Genomic DNA, 9,080 nt, shown 5'->3' with positions numbered 1-9,080 from the left:
CTTCATCACTTTCCTCTTCTTCATATTCTCCCTTGAAGATTCCGTTTTGGAAGATCAAGATGAGGCTCCCTAGGAGATGGTGCTCGAAGATGCTGCCACCGAGGATGCACCCCGAGATTAGATTAGACTCTTGGATTTTATTATATATGTACTTTTTGATTCTTTGTTTCTGTGTAAGGACCACTTGTGGGCATTTGAATCATATGTAAGGACCCTTCGTGGACTTTTGTAATCATGTGCTTATGAATACAAAGATGTTTCTTCAATTTGTCTCTGATTTATGCTATATTTCCTTTTATCTGCATTTGTGATGAATCTGAATGTATGACTCAACAAATTGGAGTAAAAATATCCAGCCCGTGTGCAAGTATTTTTGCTAGCTCTTGATTGATTAACACGATTCCCCGTAGAACTCTTTGTCGTTCCTTGGACCGAGCCCGGATTGGATTGATAAACTCGGGTCGTCGGGATCCCCGACTTCGAGTTGAATGAGAGTAGGGCTCCGAACTTTTAGTACGAGACTTAGCCTTTTAGACCCCGCGATAGTCCTTGATGGAGGGATTTGTCCGGATGCCTGAGAATAAAGATATCCTTTAGGCTTTCGGGAGCAGTCCCCGAGTGGGGGTTCACTCAAGCTTGGGCTACCTGGAGACTTGTTTTGAACTCAGTGTAGATAGCCTTAAGGCGTTGCAGCTAGATCCCGGATAAGGGTTTACCCGGGTTTAGATGGTACCTGGAGGCCAAGCCCATATGAGTAGGATTTTAGAGCTTATCTTTTTTTTGAGTGAGGTCCTCGAGATCGGGTACCATCTCGAGTCTCGTAATGATATTAACGGCTCCTTAGAGCCTATCTTCTTCTTGACAGAGGACCTCGAGATCGGGTACCATCTCGAGGCTTGGGATGGTGTCAATGGCTCCTTGGAGCATATCTTCTTCTTGGTGGAGGTCCTCAAGATCGGGTACCATCTCGGGATGTGTAGTGATGCTAATGGCTTCCTGGAGCCTATCTTCTTTTTGGTGAAGGTCCTCGAGATCGGGTACCATCTCGAGGCCTGCAATGATATAGATGGCTCCTTAAAGCCTTTCTTCTTTTTGACGGAGGCCCTCGAGATCGGGTACCATCTCGAGGCTTGGTAGATGCGGGGGTCTCTGACCCCAAAACGTCATATGGCGGCGTTAAGTGTATGAAATGGTTACGAAATGGCCGAGGCGATCCCACCGACACATCTTCCCAAAGCGATAAAAGCTTTAGCCGGTATTTTTAATTGGCTTTTAAGGTAGGCAGATAGTCGCCGCTTTTTCCATATATAGGGTTGCCTTTGCCCTTTTGAAGATTCTGTTATTCTGAGTAGTAATCATCTTTTATTGAGATCTCCTTTCCTGCGTTAGGTTTTCCATAATTCCAATTTTGATGCCCTTGCTCAAATTCCCGCTCAAATTCTCTAGTTTTACCAAAGTCATGGATGCTACGTCAGGGTCCGCTCGGCAAAGGGAAGAGAGTTCCGTCTCTGGGCATTTTGTTTCGAGGGGGGATCTTCTATCAGAAAAGACTCCCAACGTTCGAGGTCATTGGGAGCATGCCTCAAAGTTTATTTCTTTAACTGGAGAGGAGCACCTTGAGTCGGCGAGGAAGGACTGTGGATGGGGAGAAAAGGTAGTATTGTGCATACCTTCCCTAGAGGAGAGCATTATGGACCATGCCGAGGCATTTTTGAACGTGTACACGCACCCCTTTACGTTGCCCCCCCCCTGATAGGGTTGTGCTCGACTTCTATTGAAAGTACCAGGTTACCTTGGCATAGATTCACCCGTTATTTTGGCGAATAGTATTGATTATGAGGTTCTTTGAGGAAGAAGCAGGTTTTGAATTGACTCTTAGTCAACTCATCAGGCTGTACTGGCCCTTTCACCATCGAGGTCTGCTAACCCTGCGATGCTGATCCACCACGCCTTTTGTCATTGACTATGAAGAAGATAGAAATCGAGGATGGATGAGCCGATTAGTCCAAGTACAGACTGTCGATATTATCCATGTGGAGTTTTTGCCATTTCCTGAGGAATGGAATTTTAAACGTAAGTGGTACACTTGCGCCTTCATAGTTTTTCTTATGGCTAAGGCGGCCTCCGTAAATGCGCCTTCCTTTCCCTTTCTATAGAAACTTCATAGATGTCGTGCGAGGTACCCAATCTTCTAGATTGGGCTCGAAAGTTGGCAAACCACTCGGTCTACAATGAGCGTAAGTGGCGAGCTTTGTCCAAGGATAGGTGGGAGGCAAAACACCACGGTACGTGCTATGTGATTTGCTCCCCCTTCTCTCGGAAGGGCACTTTTTCTTTCTGCGTACTAACTTTGTCATCGTAGGCATTGGGGAGTCCCTTAGAAGTCATGCCCTCTATTAGAGGGAGAAAGACCGTCGGCTCCAGGACCGAGGGATAATAATAATAACCATAAGCAGAAAAGGCATTTGCAGGACGACAGTGATTGTAGCAAGACGAGTCTGGCCCGAAGGCTCAGAGAGGCGTATCGGCCGATCCTGCAGCACCCAAGATCTCTGGCTTTAGAAAAACGATCCCTCCTTCGCTACCATCTTTCTTTACCGTCGAAAGTACTTTGAGGAAAGAGGGTTCTTTGTCGCTGGCTTCTTCTCTCGTCGAAGGCACTTCGATGGATGTTCGATGCCAAGGGGTGCGTATATTGGGCGACCGTGTCCCAAACTAGGGCGGTTCTACCAGGGTAGATGGAGCTTGACCAGTAGATGTACGCTCAACTTTCGTGGAAGCTCAGCGGCTTTACTCGGAGGTAGGTTTTGGCTGTTCGTACTAGTTTTATAGTTTTGTAATCTTCACTTTCTTACCAAATTTCTCTTCCACAGGCTTTTAATAAGCTCAAATCTGAACTGCTTCGCCGTGAGGCCATATTCCAAAAAGCCGTAGATGGGGAGAAATACCTTAGGCTTCTTTGTGATGAAAGGGAAGACGAGTTGGCACACTTGCGGTATGAGGCGTTGTTGGCCCAATAACATGTGAAGTTTTGAAGAATGACAAATAAACTCAGTCATGGACTAGGTCCATCTTGTGAAGCACAGTCATGATCAATCTATGCATGTGAGATGCACGTGAAGGAGATAAGTCCTACTGATCAAGCAGCAATATCTCCTGATCCGATCGAAAAGGTTACATATTAGATAAGAGGAGAAAGTCTCCTTATAATAAGAGAACACGATCTAGGATTAAGATAATGTTAGAGTTTGAGATCATCATGAACTCTTCTACAATAGAAGTTCAGCAATTGAGTCTGGACTAAACTCTGATTACTAACCTATTAAATGACAGTGATTGTTCTCTTTTACAGGTATTGCACATATGCAGAAGTGAAACTAAATTGAGAGAAAAAATCAAGGCAATTTTGCTAGCAATTTATGTGTGCACTCCCGAAGCTACTTGAACGAGATAGAAGAACAAGTTCTATTGTGTCTATCTTTTACTCTAGTTCAATTGTAGTAGGTGGTTTAAAGTTGTACCTTTTAGCTTTCATAGAAGCAATTGTATTAGGTACCTAGAGTGTTCAAGTTATACCTAACTTGAAGTTGGAGCAACAGTTGAGGCTGTGTGCCATAACGGGATTAGAGTTAATCCTTAGGTTTACAAAGAGTTTTGTAAATGTTATTTTGGCTCAGTGATTTTAGTGGAAGTTTGGGAAAATCCTACTGAGTAGTAGGTCATGATTTTTTCACCGTTTGAGCCAGGTGTTTGCCACATACAAATCTCTGTATTCATTATTTTATGTACTTATTATTCCACAAACAATAGTAGTTAGGATACCTAGAAGAACCAGGTTCTTCTATAGCAAAAATTGGGTTCCACACAAATCACCCCCCCCTTTTATGGTGTTGACGCTTAAAACATCAATTGGTATTAGAGCAGGTTATCCTTGAAGAGGCTAACACCTTAGGAAAAGATCAAAATGAGTGCACCACCTGGGAACTGGGAAGGGCAATCCATTGCTAGGCCTCAACTTTTTAATGGTCAGTACTATTCTTGGTGGAAGAACAGGATGAGGGATCACATCATAGGAGAAGACTATGAACTCTAAGACATAGTCACTGATGGTCCTCTAGAAACCATAAAGAAGAATGTTGAAGGAGTGGATGTGCCAAAGATAAAAGCTGACTACACTACTAAAGACTTGAAAAAATAGGAGAAGAATGCCAAGGCCAAGAAATGGCTTGTGTGTGGACTGGGTCCAGACAAGTACAGTAGAATTCAAAGTTGTTCCATTGCTAAGAAAATCTGGGACACTTTGCAAGTGGCCCATGAAGGAACACCTCAAGTAAATAGGTCCAGAGGAACAAAGCTATATTCTCAATATGAGAATTTTACCATGAAGGAAGGAGAAACCATCCAAGAGATGTATACAAGGTTCACCACACTGACAAATGAACTTAAATCTCTTGGAAGGGTTATCCTTGAAGAAGACAAAGTTGAGAAGATTTTGACAAGGGTTCTGACAGTCTCTTGGGAAAGCAAAATCACTGCTATTCAGGAATCAGAGAATATTGCTACCCTCAAGCTGGATGAACTAATTGGAAACCTCACTGCCTATGAACTGAGAAGGCAAACCATGAAAATGGATGCACCGAAGAAGGAAAGAAGTCCGGCTCTCAAAATTGCTGAAGGTTCAGATTTGGAGGATGATGAAATGGATATGATCACAAAAGATTTCAAAAAGTACCTGATGAGAGGAAAGGGTTCTTCAAGAAGTACAACTTTCAACAAACCAAGGGCTCCTAAGAAATAGACCAATGATGTTTGCTACAAATGTAGTAAGACTGATCACATGATCAAGAACTGTCCTTAATGGAAAATTGAGTGGAAGAAGGAAAGGGCCGAACGAAGTAACAGGAAGAAGGAACCGGTTCAACCAAGAAGGATCAAAGGATCAACAAAGGCTATAGTTGCTGCCTAGGGAGAAACATCAGATGAGGACTTCGAAGATGAACTTGATATGAACAATCACTTATGGCCATCAGAGAATCAGATGATGAACAAGAGGTAAGTATCCTTCATCTCAAAGACAAGATTAAATTTCTGTCTAAAGAAAGGTTGTCTGAGCTATTGCTAGACTTCATTGATGAGTCTGAAATAATTAACAATGAGAAGGAAGATCTGTCTAGGGAATGCGTGATCCTAAAAGTCAAGTGCAAAAACCTAGAGTGTAGGGCTAATGAGAGTGAGAGTAAAAATGTTAAGTTGAAGAACCAGGTTCTTGAACTTGACATCAGTATCCTAGAACTTAGGTCTGAGAACATAAAACTGAAACTAGGAACAGGTAACAAGAAAGCTGACCACACACATCTCACTCTAGAAGAAAACTTGCGAAAAAAGAAAGATGAGTTGTACATGAAGGATGAACAGATAAAAGTCTTAAAAGAAGATCTAGTGAAGGTAAAACATGAATTAGATAGAACTTGCAAATGGAACAAGGCTTCTTATGCACTTTCCTGGCTACAAGAACATCACAGTAGCAACAAAAGAGGACTTGGCTATGGAACTCAAGCACCTAAGTGGGATCCTAAAAGCAAGTGTCTCACTCTTCTTGAGAACAAAATCTACACACATTGTGGTAAGACTGGCCATTACAAAAATGAATGTAATGTAAAAGAAAAGGCGAGTAAAAAGAACAAAACTTTTGTTCAAGAGAAAAATAGGCTGCCTAGGTAGGCTAAAACGAATTTGATTTATCCCTTTGCCTATAGAAAGTGACCCAAACTAGCTTCGTTTCCTAAGACTAACCCTTGATTTCGGGTCCAAATGAAGGGAAGTAGCCAAATATGGTACATGGATAGTGGTTGCTCAAAACATATGACTGGAAGCAAAAACCAGTTCCTTCCACTTGAGGACCTAAAGGGAGGTAATGCCTCCTTTGGAAAGTGGAAGAAATGTGAGATTATTGGGGTTGGAAAGGTAGGTATGACATATTATCACTCCATTGAGAATGTCTACTTGATAGATAGCTTGAAATACAGCTTGATCAGTGTGTCACAACTGTGTGACAGAGGTAACCTTGTAGCATTTACCTCTACTAAATGCTTTGTGATTAACCTTAACATTGACAAGATTGTTTTACAAGTAAAAAGAGTTAACAATATTTACATTGTAGATTTGTCTACTCTTTCAGAAAATGAACTCACCTGTCTAAGTGTATTGTATAATGATCCCCTCCTGTGGCATAAAAGACTTGGTCATGCTAGTCTGAATCAGCTAAACAAATAAGTCTATAAGGACTTGGTGATAGGGTTACCTAACGTCAAGTTCAAGGAAGACAAAGTTTGTGAGGCCTATGCAAGGGGGAATCAGGTAAGATCATCCTTCAAAAGTAAGAAAATGGTAAGCACAACCAAGTCGTTGGAACTGGTCCATATGGATCTCTGTAGTCCAATGAGAACCATGAGCAGAGGTGGAAAGAAATATGTAATGGTACTTGTTGATGATTATTCTAGATTTACCTTGGTACTATTTCTAACATCTAAAGATGAAGCATTTGACATGTTTATTGCTTTTGTCAAAAAAACTCAGAAACAATTAGGAAATCAACTTGCATCCATTAGGTCTAATCATGGAACTGAATTTGAAAATGCTAAGTTTGTTGAATTCTATGATGAGAATGGTATAGATCATAACTTCTCTTCCCCTAGGACTCCTCAACAAAATGGAGTAGTTGAAAGAAAGAAGAGGACTCTTGAAGACATGGCTAGGACTATGGTTCTTTCTAGTAAACTGCCCCACAGCTTCTGGGCAGAGGCTGTAAACACTGCATGTTACATTATCAATAGATGCATGATTAGACCTCTTGTAGAGAAGACTCCCTATGAGTTACTTAAAGGGAGAAAACCAAATATATCCCATCTTAGGGCATTTAGATGCAAGTGCTTTGTGCACAATAATGAAAAGGACTCCCTAGGTAAGTTTGATCCCAGAAGTGATGAGGGAGTATTCTTGGGATATTCTTCACATAGCAAAGCATATAAAGTGTTCAATAAAAGAACTTTGTGTGTAGAAGAAAGTGCGCATGTAGTGTTTCATGAAACTAACATTCTTTCTGAGAGATAGGAACATAAAGATGAAGCTATTGGATTGGTGAAAGATTTGATAGAAGCCTTAGCATAAGTTAAAGTGGCACCAAAAGAAGGAACATGTGATGGAACAGGTTTTTCCATTCAGGGCAACCTGATAGGAGGAACTGATCAAAGAGGAATTGAAACAAAACCCCTAAAAGAATCTGTTTATAACCCTGTTCCTCAGCAACAAAGCATGGGAGAAACGTCTAGAAGAATCCAATTGGTTGTGAAACCTCACAAGTATCAAAGTTCTCATCCTATTGAGAACATTATCACTGATCCAACACCTGGAGTCAAAACTAGATCACAATTAAAGAACTTGTGTGCTTTTGATGCCTTTTTATCTCTTATTGAACTTTAAAATGTTGTTGAGGCTTTGTAGGATGCAGATTGGTTGAATGCAATGCAAGATGAACTCAATCAGTTCGAGAGAAGTCAAGTCTGATATCTAGTTCCAAGACCCAATGACAGATCAGTTATCAGTACGAAATGGGTCTTCAAAAACAAACTTGATGAAGATGGAACAGTTATAAGAAACAAGGCAAGACTGGTGGTCCAAGGTTACAGCCAAGAGGAGGGCATAGATTATAATGAGACTTTTGCTCCAGTTGCAAGACTAGAGGCAATAAGACTCCTCATAGCCTTTGTAGCACACATGAAATTCACTCTTCATCAGATGGATGTCAAAAGTGCCTTCCTGAATGGCTACCTAAAAGAAGAACTGTTTGTAAAACAACCTCCAGGGTTTGAGAGCAAGGAATGTCCTGAGCATGTGTACAAATTAGACAAGGCTCTCTATGGACTCAAGCAGGCTCCAAGAGCATGGTATGAACGACTGTACAAATTTCTACTTGAACATGGGTACAAAAGAGGTAAAATTTATAGTACCTTATTCATAAGGGAAAAAGGTAATGATCTCCTTGTGGTACAAATATATGTTGATGACATAATCTTTGGGGCCACCACTGATAAGCTGTAAGGATTTTGCAAAATTAATGGGAAGTGAGTTTGAAATGAGTATGATTGGTGAGCTTAACTTCTTTTTAGGCTTACAGATCAAACAAAGACCAAATGGAACCATGATCCATCAGCAGAAGTATGCAAAAGAGCTTATCAAAAACTTTAAAATAGAGGAATCAAAGGAAATAGACACCCCCATTACAACTGCCACAAAATTAGACATTGATGAACCTGGTTCATCAGTTGATCAAAAGTTGTATAGGGGTATGATTGGTTCACTCTTGTATCTAACTGCTAGCCGACCTAACATAATCTTCAGTGTAGGGCTTTGCGCTCGTTTCCAGGCCAATCCAAAAGAGTCTCACTTAACTGCTATCAAGAGGATACTAAGATACTTGAAAGGCACCACTGATCTGTGTCTTTGGTATCCCAAAGGTAGTAATTTCAGTCTAGTAGGATATGCTGATGCTGATTATGCAGGTTTCCTTGTGGATAGGAAAAGCACCTCAGGTATAGCTCACTTTCTTGGTTCATGTATTGTATCCTGGGCCACTAAAAAGCAAAATTCAATGGCCTTATCCACTGTTGAGGCTGAATATGTTGCTCCTGCATCTTGTTGTGCTCAGTTGTTTTTGATCAAACAGCAGCTGGTAGATTTTGGCATTGAAGTTGGTTGCATTCCTATATTCTATGATAACACTTGTGCTATAAGTATGACAAAGAGCCATGTTCATCATAAGAGGACTAAGCACATAGATGTTAGACACCACTTATTAAGAGACTACGAGAAAGGATTGATCTCCATAGAATTATGTGCTACTGATAAGCAAATTGCTGACATCTTCACTAAAGCACTGAGTAGAGAAAACTTTGAGAGGAACAGGTTGGAATGAGGGATGATTAAGATTACCTAATAGGTCCAGCTCAGAATGCAAAAAAATGGAAAAAAAATTTTGGCTAGGAATTCTAAACTTGTGTAAATATCTCAATTAATTCTTACTC

Source organism: Nicotiana tabacum, chromosome 6 (assembly GCF_000715075.1).
Source record: "Nicotiana tabacum cultivar K326 chromosome 6, ASM71507v2, whole genome shotgun sequence".
Classification (NCBI taxonomy): domain Eukaryota; kingdom Viridiplantae; phylum Streptophyta; class Magnoliopsida; order Solanales; family Solanaceae; genus Nicotiana; species Nicotiana tabacum.
The sequence above is the reverse complement of the archived record's forward strand: the minus strand, read 5'-3'. Positions refer to the sequence as shown.